The sequence below is a fragment of the Barbus barbus genome (genome assembly GCF_936440315.1).
Source record: "Barbus barbus genome assembly, chromosome: 15".
In the NCBI taxonomy this organism is placed as follows: Eukaryota; Metazoa; Chordata; class Actinopteri; order Cypriniformes; family Cyprinidae; genus Barbus; species Barbus barbus.
Window position 1 is genome coordinate 2,530,287 of NC_136743.1, and position 24,707 is coordinate 2,554,993.

General features: G+C 34.7%; 1 protein-coding gene across 3 annotated transcripts in view; it reads left to right on the forward strand.

Moving 5' to 3' along the window:
• Positions 1-24,707, forward strand: part of LOC306881095 (ceramide synthase 2-like) — a 385,605-nt gene that overhangs the window by 274,866 nt on the left and 86,032 nt on the right. The gene's annotated exons all lie outside the window — the stretch shown is intronic.

The window sequence follows — 24,707 nt, forward strand, 5'->3', positions numbered from 1 at the left end:
CGCGCTTTCCAATGAAAGCAAGTGACTGCACAATGAGGTTACATTTAGAGAAGTCAAATAAAGTTGTTTTTGCATGCTGATCTGGCAATTTTCTGTACAATAGATTAGTAGGTGATCCAAAAGTCAACTACTTGTCCCTGTCATTACATAAACATAGACTTAGGTGGGATGCTATAAAAGGTAAATGAGGGGCACTAGATTACACAAGTGTCATTTATCGCAAAGAAAGCCGTTTCAAGCATAACTTTTGATGAAAAGAAGTGTGCATGCTTTGAAACCAAATCTAGTTTTAAACCCGAAGACAGTCAGTATTGTGTTTGTTTGTGGTTAGTGGATGTTGGTGACAGTTAATGTGATTCTCAGCACCTGTGGTTCCTCTGCTGTGCGCTTGACTTCATACTTCTACTAAAAACCACCAAAACACACTGAGAGAAGATTAGTTCGCCTTGACCTCAGATAATGCTCGTTTGGTCATTTTGTGGAGCTTTAAAGCCAAAGGTGGAGTAGTTATCTACAGATTAACACTTCAAAAACATCTGTCAGTCAATCAATGCCTGAATAGGCTAACATGCAAACAAATATTCTTGTCACGTGACAAGAAAAGCATAAAACACATGGCGGTGCGTCTGTAAATATTTTACATTTTGTTAATGAAAATGCACGTTTGTTCAGGTAGAATAGCACGCGCGTGTGTGTGAGAGAGAGAGAGGTGCATGGTAAATATTTTGTAAACATTTTTCCCCTTGAACATTTTGAATTAAAGAAACTCGAAAACAATAAATGAATAAAGTGCACTCAAGAAAAGTATTTTACGCGTTGTTAAAAAAATCCCCCAAAGTGATCAAACCACGTTAGTTTTTGAACTATATAGGTCTATAGATCTCAGGTATTGTGACTGACGCAGCATGACAAGTGGAGTTGTACCGTGTTTACTGTAGTAAGGGGTTTCATTGAGACGTGGTTTGAGGAACGCGTGATTAATGTGAAAGCGAGGCGCTTTATCATGATGATTGTGCGCCGCAGCGGGTTTGTCTAAACGCGGACAGCAGGCGCCAGTCTCACCTGAGCCTCTCAGATCTTCGCCTTACTTTTCGCCTCATTCAGGTGTAAATGGAGGGGGTTAAACGGCTGGAATGCTGATGCTTGGTGGGAATTATTGGCTTTGCTTTAGCAGCCATTAGTGTCGTTACTGATGCCCCGAGGACGCGACGCGACGCGTCAGACTGTTTGCGCTACAGCACGTCTTTAAAGAAAGTGACAGGAAAAGGAAAAGCTGGACAGGTTACTTAGTTTACGCCTGAAAAATGCACAAATGGTTCATAATTAGTTCATAAACTTTGCACTTTGGTTCCCATGTGCTGTAGTACCATAGTTTACATTGATATTTACCATGGTACTGGATGACTAAATATTTACATACTGTGATATTTACATGGTACGAGATTGTATTTGTTTACAATTATTTGATAGGATAATACTATGGTATTATACAAGACATAGGCCTACTATGGTATTTACATGTAAGTGTCAAAAACATGATAACGCAGTGGTACTTTTAGTTTTTAAACATGTTTTAAAACATATGATTTCTTATCCATATACCATAGTATTTTTATGATACCTATCCAAAATACATGGTGTTACTGAGGTAAGCATATAAAAATCACTGTTCTGCCATGGTATTGTGTTGAAAAAGTGTTGTATTGTAAACATGGCAATGCCTTTTTGGATATTTTGCTGTAAGTGGCATATACATGAATTTGAGTACCATATTTATACATCAAAGTACCACAGTAAGGCCTTGAAATACCAGCACTTAAAAGAGCACCGTGGTATTTTCATAGTAAATTTCCCAAAGAATAAAACCTTTTTGTAACTATTTAAACATGAAACCATTCTGATGTTTAATTGTGTGAAATAGAAATTTGTTGCATTAACATCTTGACCCCAGAGTTTCATCAGCAGCGTTTAAAAGCTCATAACAGTCACAAGTCTGATAAAGCGCTCAAATATGCATATTTTCCCAGTTTCTAGGTGCTTTTTGTGTCGAGTAAGAATTAGTTTGGGATGTTTCTCATCTCTTTTGTCATAAATCTTCAATGGAATTGAAAGATGTCTTCACGTAATCTGTTATGCAAACTAGAGTTTCTTGTGCTTCTAGTTTGATTTGATGCTAATTAAATGATTCATTAAGAATTAAGTAATTGCTATATGAAAATGGTCATATATGCCATTAGTTTCCATTGAAAGCCACATTAGATGATTAAAATGCAATTGATTTTTGAGCATGCTTTGAGATATTATTGAGGTCTCTTGAGAAATGTGAGATCTTTTTCTCAGGAGGAACATCTGAGATGCTATAAACTTCTCTGTGTGCTCACAGTCTTATTTCACTGCTTTCAGAATTGAGATATTAAAGAGATCTGGTTTGTGATTTCTCACAGGTGTCGGGAAGTGCACGGTTACAGCTAAAGAAATATTCATCATTCCAAGTTCCACAGAGCTCTACAGGAAGTGTGTCCTTTGATTAACGGGATAAACTGATAGCACTTCCTGCCGCATGAGTTCAGGTGACTCACTCACAGTCGTATGAATTCATTCGGTGTGACACATTAAGTTTGTGTGTGAACGAGTGTGTGTGTTCACTGCTTCCTCCACACTAAAATCAGATACACTTTAACACAATACATTCAGTATACATCCACTGCCGGTTTGAATTAATTAAGAATATTTAATGCTTTTGAAAGAAGTCTCTTCTGCTCACAAAGGCTGCATTTATTTGATCAAATATACAGTAAAAATAGTGAGATATTATTACAATTGAAAGTAGCTGTTTTCTATGTGAATATATGTTAAAATGTAATTTATTCCTGAGATCAAAGCTGAATTTTCAGTCACGTGATTTGCTGCTCAAGAAAACATTTATTTATAACATTTATTCATTATGGAATTATTTAGTAAAATTTTAAATGTCTTCACTGTCACTTTTGAACAAGTTAATATATGCTAACTGAATAAAAGTATTTTTTCTTTTCTTTTCTTTTTTATAAATCTTACTTTTACCCAAAACATTGAATAAATAAAGGATATTACATTTTAAAATATATTAAAATAGAATTAAAAATGGAAATTTTAATGTTTAAATTTATTTAAAATGGTAGCCTAACGATACAATATATTTTTAAAATTTTTGTAATATTTATCAATGTTACTGTTTTTTGTACTGTGTTTTTATTATAAATAAATGCAGCATTGGTGGTAATTTTTTTTTTTTATAAGATTTTAAAATCTTAAAAAAATTTTTTTTAAATGTTAGTTATTCCAAAGTTTCAAAATTATAATTGCATATATATATATATATATATATATATATATATATATATATATATATATATATATATATATATATATATGCCAGTTTTTTGCCTGAAACCGAAAACTGATAGACAGTGGCATGTTAAATTGCACTCTGATGTATTTCAGAACATTAACACACAAAATTGCACTTGCGTGGCTAGAAGCATTTGCACTCAGTTTGTTTAAAGTATGTTTTGGGCTTTACATTGAGCTTGCATCACTGGCAATCATTGCAAATTTGCATAATGTCACCTCAAATTGCCTATAATGGGCTCTGTGGATGTGAACGGCCCTTGTAGATTCAAAACCCAGCGCTGGTTCTCTCATGTCATCTTATGTCATCCCCTGCATGTAGACGATACATAACGGCGCATGTTTGTGGTAACAGTCGCCGTGTTTAGGCAGCTGAACGTTACATATTCATTCAGCTCATTTTTTCCATTACACTCAATGAAAGCAATTACAGACGTCATGTGCACACGGGAGTTTGACATGTGTTCAGACTGTCATGGCAGAGATCCAGCACGCTCCCAGCCCGCATTACATGCATCATTGCTAAATGATGTGTCGGTATGCAAGCGCGTTCGTGTCGTCATGTTGTATGAATTGCTATTTCCATCCCAGCATGCATGTAAGTGCTTGTCTGTATGTTTATGTCTCTTTTCAGAAAACAACCTTATTTGACTTATGGGCTCTTAAACAATTAAATACAAGACTTATGTTTTGGAATTGCATTTTTTTATTTATTTAATGTATAGTGATTGTGTTTTTATTTTGAAGCATTGAGTTAGTCACCATGCGCCATTCTTCTTATATTAGTATTGAAACAGAAATCTTCTCATTCTATTCAAATGATTCATATGTATCGAGTTTTAAGTTGTGCCAAATCAGGCGTCCTCTAAGAACAAACAGTTAATTCTGAGAATTATTTCTTAATCTTTCAAAATGACTTTGTTTTGCACAATATTGAAACAATTGGGTAACATGTGAAAGTTGCAAAACATGACCATGTTTTAACATAAGCCATACGGTCCTGAAAATGTGGGAAAATGCTCTGGATTTGTGATCTGTCATAATGAACTTGGGTCACACTTTATATTAAGTGGCCTTAACCACTATGTACTTACATCAGAAAATAAGTACAATGTATTTATTGTGGTCATATTGTATTGCAAAACACTTCTGCTGCTATTGAGGGGGGATACGGGTAAGGTTAGAGACAGGATTGGTGGTATGGGTGGGTTAAGAGTGGGTTAAGGTGTAAGGGATGGGTAAACAATGTAATTACAGATGTAACTACATGCAGGTATTTTTTTAAATGTAAAAACATGTATGTACACAGTGCATTGTATCAAATGATTAATTTAAATGTAAGTACACAGTAGTTAAGGCAACTTAATATAAAGTGGGACCGAACATTGTGTTATAGCAGATGCTGTGTTCACCTGGTATATGCATTCACGTTAGATATGCATGTGACATAAACATTACACTACAACACCCAAGCAGGAATTTTACAAACAGCGGTTTCTTTTATCGTTGCTTACAGTACGGATCATTCTCATGCCAATCTCATGTCAGTCTCATGTCACGCTTCATTTGATTTGTGTGTGAAGTTTGTGCATTACACCCATTTTACATTCTTGGCTTTGTAATTATGATTTACGGCCTAAAGTGATAAACTGTAGACTAGGCCTGTCGCAATAATCAATATATCGACTTATCGTGCAATATATGTACATGACCTCAATCATTTTTGGTGACGCAAAATATAGCCCATTATATTTACTTAAAAATGAATGTCACAATGTTTTTATATTCCACTTGCGCCTGTGTCTTTTACAGCTTCTCGTACATAACGTGGTGTACTCATGAGTTGCTAGTTCAAATTTATAAAATGGTTCTACAAAAAAAGTTGAATATGCAGATATGGTCTTGTTTAGGAATCTGTGCCTTTGTGCATACGGACATCTGACCGCTAAGTAGTGATTGTGTTTTTCAGCAATAGTGTGCACCCTTCATTTACAGAGAAAAGAAGGTCAGGGAAAAATCTCCATACAAGTTCTTTGTGCATTTTTCTTTTTTTTTCTACTTGTTGCTTTGCACTTTTTGTTACAAAATGTTTGTTTACTATTTATTTAAGTTTTTTAAGGTATGTAATATTTTGATACTTAATTTCCATGATTCTTAAAAATTAAGTTTTTTGTCATTTGGAAGTGTGTACGCTAAAAAAAGAAAAGAAAAGTTGATCCAACTTTAAATTTTAAGGCAACAAACTTCAGCAGATTTTTTGAGTTTTCTCAACTTGTTGTTTTAAGTTTATACAACAAAAAGTTGAGAATCTCCTGCAAAAATAAGTTGAGAGAACTCAAAAATCTGCAAAAAGCTGGTTGCTTTCAAATTTAAAGTTGTAAATTTTTACAGTGTAGGCCTTCTTGCATTATTATTCTGTTACATTATAAATATATATTCAGTGACATAAAAAAAATGGTCTTTAAAATGACAATTGTTTATCGCAATTATTTCTAGGGCAATATATCGCACAATAAAAAGTTGTTATTGTGACAAGCTGTAGAGACTCTTAACCAGAATTGAGACACATCAGTGTTTTGTTTTTAATTTTCTTCATTTCAGGCCTTTGAAATAGACTGGTTCATTTAGAAAGCTGTCTTGCATGATATTACCACGTTTATTCAGACATGTACCATGGAAGCACCATGTTTTGTGGAACATACACCATGTTCTGGACTTCTTTTAGCGTAGTAGTTATAATCAGACACCATCATTGTAGCGTAAATGGTTTATATATTTTGATCAGTTTTTTTGCGGTACGTGAGTCTTTTATTCAAATGTGTGTGATGCAGTCTTAATATTATATTTTTGTTTTTGCTGATATGAATCAGATTATATTTTGATATTTTCCATATTTTTTAATCATAGTTTGTCTTTTTTTTTTTTTGTATGTCCATATAGCATTTATTAGTTTTAATTATCTTACTTTGTGTTCAATTTATATTTCTATGTTCTGTTTTCACATATTGAGTTAAATATGATTTTCTTTGTGTGTTTTTGTAATTTTATTATTTTTAAAACATGTCTATATCATTTTTATTTATTAAAGTTAGTTTAGTACTTCATGTTAAACTAAACAGTTTAGATTTAATTTTTATATTTTTTGTTTTCATTGTAATTTTATGTAAAGTTGTACTAATTTTGTTGTGTTTCTGTACTTTATTATTTTTTAAAATATGTCAGTATAGTTTTTATTAAATGTATTTATTAAATTTAGTTTAGTACTTGAAGTTAAACTAAAGGATTTAGATTTTATTTTTTACATTTTCTGTTTTTACTTAATTGTATTAATTTTTTAATTTTTATATAGTTTGTATAAATTTTTAGTTTTAGAATTGTGAAATAAAATATGTTTTTTTATTCTATTTTATTGAATCTAATGAAAATGTAAATGTTTTCAAATCGTTTTAGTTTAGAGTAATAACCCTGCTGTGATGTGTTGCCATTTGTTCTGTAAAAGCAAAAGTCCTCGTAGCGTGACTCTTCATAGAGCTGCGTGCCTGAAGGATCCTTTCTAGTGTGCACCGCCGGAGAAACATCCCGCGAGTCTGAGAGTCAGTGGGATCCTGTCTGGACCTTTTATACCAGAGTTATTTTTAAACACACACCCCTTTCTTATTTCTGTGTTTCCTCCTGAGCCGCTCAGGAAGCCGCTTTGGCCCCGTTTCCTGCACACACGCCGACAGATTCGCCAGGAATCAAAGAATGATTGCATTGAGAAGCGCGGCCTCTGTAAGGAAAACACAAGAAGGGTGAAAAATTAAAAACAGAGTCGGTCTGGCACGTGCGACGGCCTCGACTGGAATTCAAAGGCCTGGATGGACTCCAGCTCTAATTTCAATACGCCTCAAATATTTCTCGCCTTTTTCTACTCCGTGCACCTGAGAACCTTATCGTTCACATCCACATATTAAGACGAAACGTCACAAACAGAAACATATAGTATCTGATGAATTATCGTCTGCACATCACGGGCCTATTAAACAAGACTGTTTGGATTTCTCAGTGTTGCATAAGACTCTTATAGCATTCCACCTGGTCATGATAGCGTGCTACTAATTACATAACATTTGTTTATAGGAAGCACGTGTCTCCTCACAAAACATGAGGAAGAGCAACCTAGGTAGTGTGTTACGATGTCATAGTCGTGCTTGCGACGCAAAAGTAGGAAAATGATGCTGTCTTTTAAGATATACCTTCCTATCCTTCATGAAGAACATAAACTCTGCAGGTCACTATGTTTTTGATCTTAAGCAACATTGATATACTAATATTTTTGTCAGTATTTTTCGTTTTATTTTTAAAATTTGAGTAAGTTTTAATAATTTTATTGGGTTTTTTTGTCAATATTTTGGATGTTTAGTTTTTAGTTTTCATTTTAATTTCAATTAAAGTTGTAGTATTTTTTTTGTGTTTTTGTCTTTTTATTAGCTGTTGTTTGTCAATATGTTGGATTTTTTTATTTATTTATTTGTTTTTTAGTTAAATTGTTTATAGTTTTGTTGTGATTTTTGTAGCTTGTGAGTTTTTATTTTTAGATTTTTAGTTTTCATTTTAATTTTAGTTCATGTTTTAGCAATTTTTGGGGTGTTTTTATTAGCTTTTGGTTTTTGTAAATATTTTGGTTGTTTTAATTTTAGGATTTCAGTTTTCATTTTAGTTAGTTTTAATTTCGCTGTGTGCATTTGTCATTTTTTGGTTCAGTTTTAAAATACCTCTATAGTTTTTGTTTTAGTTTTAGTTTATTTTAGTACTTCAGCAAAAAAGAGAAATGTTGCATTGACAACTATAGCTGAAATAAAACAGGCTTAAGTTTTCTTTTATTTTCAGTTCATGTTTATTTTATTTCAAATAAAAATGTTTTGTTTTAATTTTAGTTTTAATTAATGATAATAACCCTGATCAGAGCTTTACATTACTTCAATTAACCTCAAATAAGCACAGAATAATAATGCATGCACAGAAGCATCTACACCTGCAGCGTATCAAAACATTTATTAGTTTCTGCTTTCTATTACAACGAAAGCAATGGCACACAGAACTATAAGGCATTTGTTCCAAGCAGAGCGTCACATTACCCACGTTGCATTGCACTAACACCTTTCCAGGAGTGATTGTGAACTCTGTTATGACCGAGCGCTGGCTGAAGGCCTCGGCTCGTCGTGTTGAGTCCATAAGGATCTAATTGGGCTTGGAGCAGCGAGTGTGGTTCTCATTTATTAGCTGTTAGCACCTAATCACGGCCGTGTTCGAGCCGTGCAGCCAAACCACGCCAGCACGGCCTCCTCAAGTGTTTTCATTGTCAAAAAGAGACGTGAAAGGTGCTTTCTGTCTGATTAACGGAAGCAAATGCTGTAGTTGCGTGACATTTAGCGTTGTGAACGAGAGTTGTGCCAACAGTAAAGCAGAGAGACATTGGTTTCAGTCCTCGTAACTCTGTTTTGTCCTTTTCATCGCTCTCTGATACTTTCTGGCAGATGTTATTTTTATGTGAGTGCTAATGGTTCACATATTGAAAGGCAAGAACATGTGAAATTTAGTATATAACAGACTTTCTTTCATTAAAATCACAGCTGATTCGCAGGCTGGCATTGAATCTGTGGCCAGAATTCAATTCTTTTATGTTTCTTTATTAAATATTTGGACTAATAATGCTTTCAGAGTTCGAAACAGTGATTTTAACCATATTTTATGATATTTAAACCTAATATGCAGATTCCAGATATAAAAACTTTCATTATATTATAATAACTGCTATTGAATTCAACATGATATCATTATTGTACCTTTTTACTTTCTTAATGCTGTTGTTCTGTATGATTCATACGTTATTCCAAAGAATATTTTTTTTTTGTTTTTTAATTTATTTTAAATGTATTCATTTTAAATTAATTTTTAATGTTTAATCCCAAAGTAATAACTTGCTCTGCCACTCTTTTTTCAGTCATTTTAAATGCATTTTAAGTGCATTATTAGTTTATGTATTAATTATTTTTAATGTGTTAATTTTCAATTAATTTTACATTTATTTATTATGAATTTATTTTTATGTTTCATCATGAAGTACTAATTTGCTCTGTGACTCTTTTTTATAATTTTTTTTATTTTCAGTTAATTTAAAATGCATTTAAAATGTATTTTAATTTATTTATTTTACCTTTATTTTTTATGCTTTATCACAAAGTAACAACTTACGTCTTTTTTTTATTATTTATTAATTTTTCATTTAATTTAAAAATGATTTATTGTGAATTTAGTTTACATTTATTTATTTATTCATTGATTTATTTATTTTACATTTTTTTATCATGAAGTAATATTTTTTATAGTACAATTAATTCTCAGTGGATAAATTCAGGTAGATGTTTTTTCATTCAATATCTGGTTTGTCTTGAAAATGTTACACTATTAAACTAAAATGGGTGAAATGATGTAAAATTGGCAATTTTAATTCAAAATTGACTTTAAAAATCAGTAAAATGTTGTTCATGCCTTGTTGTTCAAACTTAACAAGTCTTATTGTTTAATTGCAACCGTATGATATTTCAGACGGTCAGTCGGACAGCAGTCGGCGGTGGCGCAGACGCACGTGTCTGTGTTTCTTCTCTGGTACCTCAGATACAGAAGCAAGTGCATTTGGACATTCCAGCAGCAAACTCTAGCAGCTGAGTAAACATCACACACTTAAACAGAGCAAACCCATACAGTGTCTTCATTCAAACACTCGCACTACATCCTTCATCTACACACTCCATCAGTATCTCCATATATAAACCCCAGTGAGGAAGAGCAGTCTGACTGTATAAATACTCAGAGTATCCGTGCACATATGGATCTTATTACAATATCACATGTTCAATATATGCAGTTTTACTATTGATTATACTTACGGTTAGAGGTTTGATTGGGATATACTGTGTCACTGGAGGGCAGTTTGTTCTGGAATATAACAAAAAATAATAAATGTATTTTATTTATACAAATAAACAATACTGAAATATTTTATTTCATTTGTTTATAAGTATTATCCAAGTTTGTGCAGGGTTATTATTGTTAACTCAGACTAATACCATTAAAAACATTATCATTATTTCAAATAAAATGAACATTTACTGAATTAAAATTAGATATTAAAAAAACATATTTCAGCTAGTTGCCAAAATGTCAAATTTTTAGTTTAACTTGAAGTATTAAAAATAACTACACAAAAACACACAACAAAAGCACAAAAAATTTAATAAAAATGTATATTAAATTCAAAATAGTAAATTAATATAATTAAATATTAATGATACTAAAACAATGGTTTTGTTTCATTTTAATACTAATGTTTTGTTCACATAAAGGCCTGTATAAAAAACAAAAACTGATAAAAAATGTTTTAAATAAAATAAAAACAGAAAATATAAAAATAAGAAATATTCAAAATATTACTAAAACTAATATATATTAATGACAAAAATAATAATATTGTAATATCAGAGTATACAAATATCAGTCTGTATATATAAAAAAAAACTAAAATTACAAAAACTGACTAAAATTAAAATGGAAAAAAAATAAAATAAAAAATTCTAAATATTAATAAAAACGATCATATATTAATAACACTAAAAGAGCACTAGTTTTTAGTTTCATTTTAATATTACTTTGTTCACATAAAGGTCTGTATAAAAACCCAGAAACTAATAAAAATGACAAAAACAACAAAATTATGGTAGTAAAATCTTAAAAAAATTAAATGAAAATTGGACAAAACCCAAAACATGAATAAAAATGAAATATATATTAATGGTAGTAAAATAACACTGGGTTTGTTGTGTTCTGTTCACATTAAGGCCTGTATGAAATCTTCTTATGAAGCTCATGACCTTTTGACCTCTGCATGAACTGCCGAAGCTCTCACACGTTATATCATGCTCTTAAGCAACCCGCCATGACTCTTCTCGTTTCTTTTGGAAATTACACATCATTTTAGTCCTCTGATTCAAACACGACAGTCCAGGAATATTTTCCAACCACAGGTACGAACCTCATGCTTGAGCTACAGAGGCGCCAAAACTTGTGCAGATTCCTGAACCAGGTATCCATAACTGCTTTTTTCCCTTGTTTATGCTACATGAGAAGATCTGTGGTTTCAAACTAGTATCTGCGGCCCACCTGAGCACCTCTGATGGTTACGCAACAGAAAGGCCAAAGGTTTGACACCTGGCTCATTTCTCAGTTGTGTTTTTCCTGGGTTTGCAGAGGAAGCGCAGCAGGATCGGGCCGCTCTGTATTCTGACACGTATCAATCGTCATAAAGCCTCTCGGAGCCTTTTACACTTCAGACTGTTTCCTGAGCACACGGGGATGCCGTCACTAAGGCCGCGCAGGTCAAGAGCTACCGACTGGAAAAGTAGGTTGCATCTGTTTCAAAATGCTGATAAACCGGTTCCAACCGGTTCCATGTGACTCTTCCAGCACAGTAGTGTGTGTCATTTGAAGGATGTTTCATTTGTTATACAGGACACAGCATACTGGAAATGACCAGAAATATGCATGCTGCTTAGAGAACCCAGACTCAATACTTCTTGCTGGTTAAGCTAGTTAGTTGGAGGCTTTTCAGATGTTTCTCCTGGTCAAACGTCCCTAGTAATCTCGCATCAGATCTCCAACTGTGCTCGGGTTTGTTCTCGGTACCAAATTTGTATAGGTAACACTTTACAATAAAGCTTTATTTATTAACATTACTTCACTACAGATTCCAGATAAGACAGTGTCCAATAAATTAAACAGCATTTTTTATTTTCATTATGATGACTGATCTGAAATTTAACATGATATCATCACTAAACCTTTTAATTTCTTCATGCACATTCCTGCTCTAATTCGATACGAATCATTGTTGCACATTATTTCAAAGAAAATTTTTTATTTATTTGAAATGTAATCCTTTTATTTTACATTTATTTGAAATTTCTTGTAAATGTATCTATTTTAAAAAATTTTAAATTTTATTTTTACATTTATTTGTTTTAAATTTATTCTAAATGTATTTATTTTACATTTATTTTTAATGTTATTATTATTTAGTCATTTACCAGATGCTTTTATCCAAAGCGACTTACAAATGAGGACAACAGAAGCAATCAATTGTAGTATTAAAACAACTAAAAACAGATCCAAAACTAAAACTTTATAAATACTACGTATACACATTTTAAAAATAAAGAAATTAAATAAAAATGACAAATGCATGCAACAAAATTTCAAATCTTAACATTTAAACGAAAAACTCAAAATAAAGCTAAAAACTATTCAAATTATTAAAGAACAAAAGGTATGAGTATAATAATGATTCTAACACCAAACAAATACAAAAAATAATGTACAACCACACATACATACATATATATACATACACATTTATAAATTCAATATATATATCTCATTTCATTTCCATTTAGTTTGTTGAAGTATTAAAATAACTCAAATTAAATAAAACTAAAACTTAATAAAAGACCTATACAGACATCATAAATTCAGACAATATTTAACTAAAATTAAAATAGATAGCAAATACAAATCACGACGTTTATCAGTAATCCTAAGAAATAACACTGAGCCAAACATATCAGCACGTCTCCACACAGTAAACACAGTAAAAACAGTAATGCAGTAAACACAGTAAAAACAGTAATGCAGTAAACACAGTAAAAACAGTAATGCAGTAAACACAGTAAAAACAGTAATGCAGTAAACACAGTAAAAACAGTAATGCAGTAAACACAGTAAAAAAAGTAATGCAGTAAACACAGTAAAAACAGTAATGCAGTAAACACAGTAAAAACAGTAATGCAGTAAACACAGTAAAAACAGTAATGTTTTATTATAAAGTAATAACTTGCTTTGACACACTTATCTTTTTACAATTCCTGTTCATTTTCAGTGGATAAATTCAAATACCTGTTAATTTTTTTAATTTAATATCTGGCTTTTTTCTGAAATATTACACGATGGAAGCAAAATGTGTAAAAGTACATAAAATGGCCAAATAGTTAAAACCCTTACTTTCTTCATGCATTCATTGATGCACATTGTTTCAAAGATGAAAAAACTATTACCTATTTATTTATTTAGTTATGTTGTATTTATTAGTTAATGCATTATGAACTAACATCAACAATTGTTCTGTATTGACAAACATATGCAAAGATTTAATAAATGATTTAATAGATTGCTCACTGTTAGTCAATGTACAGACAATGTACCTTTTTGTACAGTGTTGTCATTTTATTGCTTTATACTCTCTTACTGAATGACTCATTTGGGTCTGTTGGAACTTCAATAAGACATAACTGAGAGCAACTACCTTTTCTGCATGTTAGTGAAGATTTCACAGATGAGATGGACTATACCACGTCTAACTTTTAGGTCGTGTGACTCATCTCATCTTTTCCCATTAATCGTAATCAGTTAAGATTCAGGACTCATGGGAAAGTGGAACAATCCGCCCTCGATGCAGTCAGATGCGCTAGCTTTGGGAGTTCTCACAGAGTTGTCAGGCCAAATGACCCTCATATATCGATGATTGTGTTATTCACCTCTACAGGCCTGTACTGGTGCTGATCATCCATCCGGATTCTTCTGTAGAAGGTAGAAGCGCTTGTCAGGTCAGCTGTTAAACAGTTCAACAGTCATGAGTAAATTTGTGAACCTGTTCTAGGGTGTAACCCCCACTGACTAATTACGGCATTTGGGCTTGGCTCTAACGATGGCCACAAGTCACTGAATTCAACGGAGATCTGAAGATGCGTGTTTAGGTGTGAGCACGCGATATCAGCTCTTGACTCGCGCCGATGCGAGCGCTTCCAACAAAGCTGTGTGTTTCATTGGTCAGGTGCTGAGCTGCTGTGGTCGTGTGGTTTGCGATCGCTGCTCTTGATGTAGTATTTCACTTTCGTGATTAGTGCAGGTAACGATAGAAAGCGTTGCTTTGGGTTTACACCAACAGGAAGCTGGTGCAGGTTGTGGTTCAGAGGATACGCCCTGTGCTGAATAATCCAACACGAGCTGTATTAACGTCTTAACAACTGCTAAACTCTAAGCACCGAGCCAATTCGATTAAATCACTGTTTATGCGGTCAGAAAAAAAAAAGTGCTTCCGAATGCGGTCACAACATTAGTCTTGGGGAAGCTGCTTTCGGGCCATCGCTTCTCAGAATGCAAGCAGCTCATGATTTAACTCAATGACTACTTAGAAACTGTAGTGAAAATGTAAAGATGATTTCGATGAAGTCACTGTTCATGCAGTCAGAAAAAAGCATGTTTCCCAATGCACTCACAACAGTAGTGTCAGAGAAGCTGCTTTCTGGCCGTTGCTTCTCAGAATTCAAGCGACTCGTGATTAAGCTACATAAAAGGATAGTAAAAATAGATAAAAATTCTGGCATCATTTACTCACCCTCAAGTTGTTACAAACCTATGAGCTTCTTTCTTCTGTTGAACACAAAAGAAGACATTTTGAAGAACCAAACAGTTGCTGGTAGCCATTGACCTCCATACTATGGAAACAAAATACTGTGGAAGTCAATGGCTACCAGCAACTGCAGTGAATATAAAGTATCTTACTATGATTTTGATTAAATCACACTTTATATGGTCAGAAAAATGTGGCCACAACATTAGTGTCGTTAAAGCTGCTTTCAGGTCGTTGACAGCCATTGACTTTCATAAGATGGAAAAATATTCTAGGTTTTGCTAAGTGTATTTTGATTAAATCACTGTTTATGTGGTGAGAAAACATCAAACTGCTCTAAATTCTGAGTTTATAGTGATTCTATAGTAATATCTATCTATCCATCTGTCCATCCATCTATTGTTCTGTTATCTCAGAGTGAGTTCATTTCAGTGAGCACCTCGTATGAACCAATTCACCAGAATGAATGAGTCATTGCAATTGGTGATTTGAATTGAAGAATTGCTTAGTTTAGGATTAATAGTGGCCTTAACCTGGTGTTTGGTGTAGTTTGGAATGCATTTTTCTTTTTTTGATTTGCCAAAACCATCTGAAAGGTGTGTACATAATGTAAAGCACTCCTCTGCACCAATTACAATGTTTTAAGCTTGTTGGCTTCCCCTTTTAAGGTGCTCAATGCAAGTGCATATAGTGAGAGGATTTTAAACATAAGGCTGTTCTGAGCGATTGTTTTTATAGATAGAAACTATGAATCATCTTGCAATGTAGGGAAGCACATAGGAGGGCAGTTGGGCGGTTACTGTGTGCAACTGTCAAGAAAAGAAATAAAACATACAACAGCTGAAGGCAGGTGGGTGGTATTTTTTTTTTTTTTTTTTTTTTTGGATTATGAAGATTTCCAGTTTGGGAATAGATTGATTTAGGTACAGTCAGCTATTTTGAACCACAAGAAAAGAAAACATGGGCTGACTTCAAAGCCTGTCCAAACATACATTTCTGACATGTTTCATGAGCTTTTGGGTAATGCTATAATTGCCTTGGTATTTTCTGAACTGTCTTTTCTCACAAAGTCTGACTATAATAGCCGTTAAGCATAACCGAAGGAGAGAGAGACGTGACGGCATTTGAAAGACACCCGAAAGGCTCACAAGCAGGTAATTAAGATGTATTGCATTTCAAGCGCACCTTGAAACAGTAGGTGCATAGTTTGGGACTCGACTCTGTCACAGTGTGTAGGTTTAGCCTGAATGCGGATCGTACAGAGAATGATCTCAATTCGATCTCGCGCAGCTGCTTTGGGGTTTGAACTGCTTGACCTGCAGTGATTAAAGGACTTGTGTTGATCGGGTGGGTTCAAATTTCCTTCACTGAGGAAAATATTATGACTGATCCACTGTGACTCACGAGACTTAGAGTTCATCTATCAATCTATCTATCTATCTATCTATCTATCTATCTATCTATCTATCTATCTATCTATCTATCTATCTATCTATCTATCTATCTATCTATCTATCTATCTATCTATCTATCTATCTATCTATCTATCTATCTATCTATCTATCTATCTATCGTTTTATCATTCTATCTACTGTTCCATCCATCCATCATTTTACCATTCTGTTTATTGCTCCATCCATTGTTTTATCATTCTATCTATTGTTCCATCCATCATTCCATCCATCCTTCGTTCCATCCATCCATCCATCCGTCCATCATTCTATCATTTTGTCTATATTTGTCATATTTGTATATGAATACATTGCATAATTATGATTATATACATTATTATTATTACAAAACTGGTTTCAGTCAATGTGAGGGGGTGTGTCTGACGTAACCGCTGTTCCAATTGGCCGCTCCCACTCCTCACTTCTCAGTAGTGATGTAATCATCTGACATCATCTCACATCCAGTCTTTGTTTGTTTTACATTGTAACGCTGGTTGTCTGGCAACATCACACCTTCGGGAAAAGGAATGCTTCCACTCTAGAATGTTGATTCCTCATCATTCTGATGGAATGATTTTGTGGTGAAAGAGACAGTGTGAACCTGAGGTGAAAGGTCAGGCGGGCTATTGGTCAGTCTGAGAAGGACATATGGCCTGGAGGAGGTTGTGTCATAACCTCTGTCCTCCTTAACCTTGACTGTCCATCTCCTCCTGTCTCTCTAGGTGACCCTTCATCACCTCCAGGCTTGTGTGCTAATCAGTGGAGCTGTCAAGGGCTGCTAGAGCATGACCCCGGCCCAGGGATAGAGTGTGTCACAAGCACCAGGCACTCGTCTGCATTAAGCATCTCTTTTGTTGTTGTTGTTTAAGTGAGTGACGGTGCAAGTCTGGACAACTTCTTCCAGCTTAGGGTGCGATTTTGTCCGTCTTTGTGCAGTCAACAGATAAGAGTGTCTGATCCCTAAACTGAGCGATGTGTCCCCTCCAGTTACAGAGCAGCTGTCTTAGAGACCTGCTCTACCTGTGACCCGTAAGAGAGAAAATCAGCACTGAAGCATCTTTAAAATCTCACTTATTTCTCTGCGAGTCGAAAGTTTTTGTTTATGAAGGATGTTAATATATTATTAACAAAACATTTTATGATGCTTAATACTTTTGCTAAATTGCATTAAACTTAATACTTTTGTTAAGTTGCATTAAATTGATCAAAAGTGACAGTAAAGACATTTATAATATTACAAAAGATTTTTATTTAAAATAAAATGCTCATTAATCATGGTTTCACAAAAATATTAAGCAGCAAAAGTTGTTTTCAACATTGATAAAAAGCTTTTTGAGCAGTTTTTATCAAAAAAAAAAGTTTCTTGAGCAGCAAATCAGTATATTATAATGATTTCTGAAGATCATGTGACGCTGAAGACTGGAGTAATGATGCTGAAAATACAGCTTTGATCACAGGAATAAATTACATTTCAAAATTTTTATTATTCCAAACTTTTGACCGGTGGTGCAGATTAAACGAAGAGCATACCTTCTTGCATAACTCAAATAAATTTTGAATCAAATAAACAAGGTTTGTGTGTGAAGAATCAGATGGCAGGCTGAACATTTGCCAGGTTTACTCTCGTTGTAGTAATACTCGTAATGTGAACTAATCAGTTGTTCGTTTGCATTGTCATTAGACTCTGAGAATAGCATCAGAGGAATGAAAGGGGGGTTTTGCTGGAGTTTCATACCTTAACCATTTCCTGTCCCAACCTGAGCCGTTCATCTGCTTTCAAAAGATACGGAAACGTTCAAAAGGGGAAAAAGTCCCGTTAAACATGCGTTCATATTCTCTGTTTTCATTTTCACTCATGCGTTGCTCGTCTCTCTACAAAATCTGCATTAACACCACATGCATTCATGCACGGCCTTTTTTTGTGTGTTTAATGTCACACTGAAATCGCATCCTTAAAGGAATAGTTTTCACAAAAATAAACAGATGTTTTCTCACCCTGATATTGTTTCAGATCTGTATGCTATTATTTTTTCCATGCATCATGAAAGCTGACGTTTTCTGAACACTCGTTACGTAGCTCTTTTTATAGCTTAAAATGACGAGATGCTGTCAAGCTCCAAAATCCCCCCAATAAAAACCACCATAAAAGGGTAATATGAGTTGGACTGACTTAAAGTTGAGTAAATAATGACAGCACTTTCATTTTTGCACTGATCCATGGTGATCGCTGACAAAAATATATGAATCACCGAATGCCTCTGTCACCTTTCATTTTGAAATGAGCCTCAGTGTGTCTCTGTTCCACCTGAGGGCCCTCAGAGGTCATGACTTCACTCCTGAAATGCATTTACAAATGAACTAACCCTGCAACAAATCATCTCCACGTTAGAATGAACATACAATTTCCAGACGTATTTGGGAGATCATTGAAGTCAACAGGAAATTGAATCATTGGGTTTGTCAAAGGAATCATTCAACCAAAATGTAGATGAATTTGTTTCTGTATGGGAACAGATTTGTAGAAATGTAGCATTCCATCACTTGCTCAGCAATGGAAGTGAATGGGTGCCGTCAGAATGAGAGTCCAAACAGCTGATAAAAACATCACAATAATCCACACCACTGACGGCACCCATTCACTGAAGAGGAAGTGATGGAATGCTACAACAAACTCATCTACAGTTTGGATGTCCTAAAGGTGAGCACATTTTCAGTTTAATCACTGTTTAGTACTATCAGGCTGATATGGAAGTGAGATAAAATGAGGGAAACTGAATGAATGAAATGCTCCTGTTAGAGGAACCACCTCAATCTTTCAGTTCTCACAGATCTGAGTTTAGTATGGGTTCAAACCTTTCCATGTTCACATGGGACGCAATAATCATTGACATCAACAATATAAGAAATGGGACGTGTTTCTGCACCCATTTAAAAGGTGCCGACCTAAACTATGTATATTGTTTTTTTTAATTTTTGCCTCCATAACAGACCACGTTGTCGGGTCGTGACCCCCCCAGTCGAGCACCTCTGCTTTATAATATCATAATTTTACAGTTAGTTTGGTTAGTTGTTTTTGTTCCTGAGTGGGAGTGTTTACGAGAGGACGGGCGTGAACAGGAGGAAGGAGGTTGTTGTTGAGGTTGAGTAGCGGTTTGTGTGGTGAGAAGGGTTATGCTCATATACCACCCTGTAAGGAAGCCCGTGCAATACACATACACACTCACATCAATAACATTTACATACAGATTGAATGGAGAATTCGGTCCCAATGCACAAACGAGTGAGTGTAGCTGTGATTTGATTCGGGTCAGTGGCACTGCAGAAATATTGTTGCATCACTACAATTGCTTCATAATAGGTGCTTTTCCTACTTTTATAATAGTTTCCAGATGCACGTCTTTAACGAATAGTGCCTTGTGTATTTCCTTTAACATTGCTCTTATCATTATCTGTTTACAAAGAGCTGGTCTCAAACTGTTCACTGATGCATATGCACACAATATTTAACAATGTTTGATGCATGCATGCAAAACTGCAAGCTTTTTGATCTAAGAAGCTCTAATTTGATAATCAGAAGCACAGGTTTTTAAACGGCTTTCATGGAAACAAGTTGTGTTTTCAAGATACCAGACTGATATCATGAATGCATCCGAGGAAGAACTAATCAATCACATTAAATCTTTGAGAGTTTCCGGAACTTCGTAGCAAGTGAAATAATCTGCATATTTTCTGTTGTTTTATGTGTTTTCTCTATGGATGTTAATGGATCATGCAGCACAATTATTTACATTTTTGTGTTTTTCACATCACTTCAGATGAACCTGCGACTAAACTAAACTGATTAATTGTTTCACACAGATTATAATGAACGTATTTAGCAGCTACATCGATGCTGCAAGGTTTAATACAAGCTTAATTTATGGGAAAAATGTAGATGTGTGTGTACATTTTTTTATATTGCTCTGTAAATAATATCTATTATTGTTTTTAATTGTACATATGATAATAATAGTAAATAAACCATTTTAATTAATTAACTAAATTAATATAAACTTAATTTGTAACAATATTTAAAAAGAATAAGCTTAAAATCTTAAAAACATTTTTTAATTAATATATTATGGACATTTTAGGATCACTAGATTAATTTGATTAATTAACATAAGATCACTAGCATCATTGTTATCTTTAGATGTCATTTACAAGAATGTTTTTATAGTATTAAATATGTATTTATTTATTAAGTTAATAACAGAATAGTTTTCAGTTTTAAAATTTATTTTAAAATATGCAAATGATTCCTGCTGATTTAATAACAGTTTTAAGTTTTAAATGAATATATTACAGATGCATTTGGATTAATGTACAGTGGGGGAAAAAAAAATATTTGATCCCCTGTTGATTTTGTACGTTTGCCCACTGACAAAGAAATGGTCAGTCTATAATTTTAATGGTTTATTTGAACAGTGAGAGACAGAATAACAACAAAAAAATCCAGAAAAACACATTTAAAAAAAGTTATAAATTGATTTGTATTTTAATGAGTGAAATAAGTATTTGATCCCCTATCAATCAGCAAGACTTCTGGCTCCCAGGTGTCTTTTATACAGGTAATGAATGAATGAATGAGGCATTTATATAGCGCTTTATTGTGTATTGTTGTACACCCAAAGCGCTTTACAATCATATGGGTTTCTCTCCTCAACCAGCACCAGTGTGCAGCATCCACTTGAGAGCAGCCACAGCACAACGGCGCCAGTGCGCTCACCACACACCAGCTACAGGTGGAGAGGAGAGAGCCAATAGAGCCAATCAAGTGGATGGGAATTATTGGGAGGCCATGATTGACAAGGGCCAGTGGAGGGAATTTGTCCAGGACACCGGGGTTACACCTCTACTCTTTACGAGAAGTGCCATGGGATTTTTAGTGACCACAGAGAGTCAGGACCTCGGTTTAACGTCTCATCCCGAAAGACAGAGGTAAGGAGCTGAGATTATTCTCTTAAAGGGATTGCTCCTAATCTCAGTTTGTTACCTGTATAAAAGACATCTGTCCACAGAAGCAATCAATCAATCAGATTCCAAACTCTCCACCATGGCCAAGACCAAAGAGCTGTCCAAGGATGTCAGGGATAAGATTGTAGACCTACTCAAGGCTGGAATGGGCTACAAGACCATCGCCAAGCAGCTTGGTGAGAACGTGACAACAGTTGGTGCGATTATTAGCAAATGGAAGAAGCACAAAATAACTGTCAATCTCCCTCGGTCTGGGGTTCCTTGCAAGATCTCACCTCGTGGAGTTTCAATGATCATGACAACGGTGAGGAATCAGTCCAGAACTACACGGGAGGATCTTGTCAATGATCTCAAGGCAGCTGGGACCATAGTCACCAAGAAAACAATTGGTAACACACTACGCCGTGAAGGACTGAAATCCTGCAGCGCCCGCAAGGTCCCCCTGCTCAAGAAAGCACATGTACAGCCCGTCTGAAGTTTGCCAATGATTCAGAGGAGAACTGGGTGAAAGTGTTGTGGTCAGATGAGACCAAAATCCAGCTCTTTGGCATCAACTCAACTCGCCATGTTTGGAGGAGGAGGAATGCTGCCTATGACCCCAAGAACACCATCCCCACGTCAAACATGGAGGTGGAAACATTATGCTTTGGGGGTGTTTTTCTGCTAAGGGGACAGGACAACTGCACCGCATCCAAGGGACGATGGACGGGGCCATGTACCATCAGGGCCAGGGCATTGAAAATGGGTCGTGGATGGGTTTTCCAGCATGAAAATGACCCAAAACACACGGCCAAGGCAACAAAGGAGTGGCTCAAGAAGAAGCACATTAAAGTCCTGGAGTGCCCTAGTCAGTCTCCAGACCTTAATCCCATAGAAGATCTGTGGAAGGAGCTGAAGGTTCGAGTTGCCATACGTCAGTCTCGAAACCTTTATGACTTGGAGAGTATCTGCAAAGAGGAGTGGGACAAAATCCCTCCTGAGATGTGTGCAAACCTGGTGGCCAGCTACAAGAAACGTCTGACCTCTGTGACTGACAACAAGGGTTTTGCCACCAAGTACTAAGTCATGTTTTGCGAAGGGGTCAAATACTTATTTGACTCATTAAAATGCAAATCAATTTATAACTTTTTTGAAATGCGTTTTTCTGGATTTTTTTGTCTCTCACTGTTCAAATGAACCTACCATTAAAATTATAGACTGATCATTTCTTTGCCAGTGAGCAAACGTACAAAATCAGCAGAGGATCAAATAATTTTTTTCCCCCACTGTATGATTAAGTAATGTATGCTCATGGTTATCTTTAGAACTTAAAATGTAATTTACAAGAATGTGTTAACTTTTAATTTTGCATTTAACTTTGAATTTTATCTAATCGTTATATGCAGAATTGCCTGATGTTTATGGCAAACCTAATCTGTCATTTATTTTCATTTGTTTCATTTCTTGAAAATGACAGACACAAATAGTGTATCAAGGTAATGCACAACCACTGCTAATGTGGCATTTTCATTTTAATATCTATAGATTACATGACAGTTAGTCTGTTTTTTCATAAGTGACAGGTTCTGGGTTGATGATGTTAGTCAGATGTGTAAAGAGCTGTCATGCTGCAACAGTGACGCCAAAGGGGCCTTTTGAAAAGCAACCTGGGAAAGACTCTTCACACATCTGCTCTACGTCGTGCCTGCAGACACGTGATAATGAAATCCCTCACATGCACATGCATGAACAGCTGCGTGGAGTTTCTCTCCTCAGTTGCCATAGTTTTACTCTGCCGCCCAAAACAAAAGCTCACACACGTCTTTTCTCTTAACCTGCTCCATCTGTCAGTGTTTACGCTTGAACTTTTTCCAGAAGAAATTTACGTGTGTTTTCATTCAGGTTTATCATCTTCCGTGTGTTTTACTTTCAGGCGGATGTTGAGAATGGAGAAGATTCCACTTGTTTTATCCTTCATTGTGAGATATTTCAGATATTCGTGAAAGCACGTGTGTCAGACTCTTAGTATGACAGTTTTGAAACCCGTGTAGTCAGAGAGAGAGGAAAAGAGATTGAAAGAGGGAAATATCAGGTACCTGTTATGTGAGGATGATACGGTCATATCAGGTGGAAGCAGATTGTTATGGGTCATAAATACGTTTTTATTGTCAGTGTTGATGGTACAATTCAGTTCCTCATATTTTGTGTTTGAACAATCAAGCTTGCCAAACAGTGCTACTTATAGCTACTACTGTATATGAGGTGAAATACTACAACAAAACTATATTTCCCATCATTCTCTGTGGCAGCACAAGAACAGATAAAGCATCTGTAGAGTCCAACAGTCTGGTTCTGGAAGTAAAAATCACATTCATTCATTTTCAATAATATTTTTAACCCTGTAAAGTCTGACATACAAAATAATAGCTTGATTTTTTTGTTTATTTCTTTAAATAGAAACATCAGTTTTATTCAGAGGCCCAAACTGAGCAAACAATATTCAGTTTGGTGCAGATGCTGATATTTATATGGCTAAAAAGATGAATAATTTAAGTCAATGAGGTCTTTATAACAGCATAGCAGATACTTGCATAAAATGCATATAAATATAGTCGTCTCTCTGTATCTCCAATAATGTGTCTTAGTAAGATGATATGAAATGCTTAGTTTGATGATAAAAAAACATATAATGATGGCTAACAGATGAACTAATGTTCCTCAAAAGCCTGATGATCGCATTTGATCATATACATGTTTTTCAATAAACTTTAAAAGTATATTGTTATACATACATCAACATCTGTAAATCAATAGTTTTATCCAGAGTTTTTATTTTGATTATTTTGTTTGCAATGCTTCATGGTATTGTAGTTCTTAAAGTTACAAAATACCTTCTTTTTTTCTGGTTTTCAAATGCTTTTTTGCTTTAAATATACTGATGCATTCCCTCTTCATGTTGCTCCTTTTGTGCAAAAAGCTTACAGTATTTGTTGAGGAGTGATAAAAATGAATGTTGTAATAGTAAATATGAATATACATATAATCAAATTTTTATTCAGACTTTTTAAGCTTGCAAGCAACATGGCAATCACCAAAACCACCCCTGACCAGTATTAACCATGCTTTTGATGAGAAATATATGTTTTTAATAGCATCACAGTATAAGTTACATATGCTAAACTTAAACTTTTCAGCCAATGGACCAGTACAAATGTGCACTTTGACTCCTGGAAGTTGCATTGCAGGTGGATCTGATTGGAGCTTGTGATTTTCAAGAAATCCTTTCCAGTTTTTGTGTGCAATATGCATCAAACGGTCAGTAAAAAGATCCATTGTGGAGAATGCGTGTGGACCGTTTGTCCAGGAGAAAG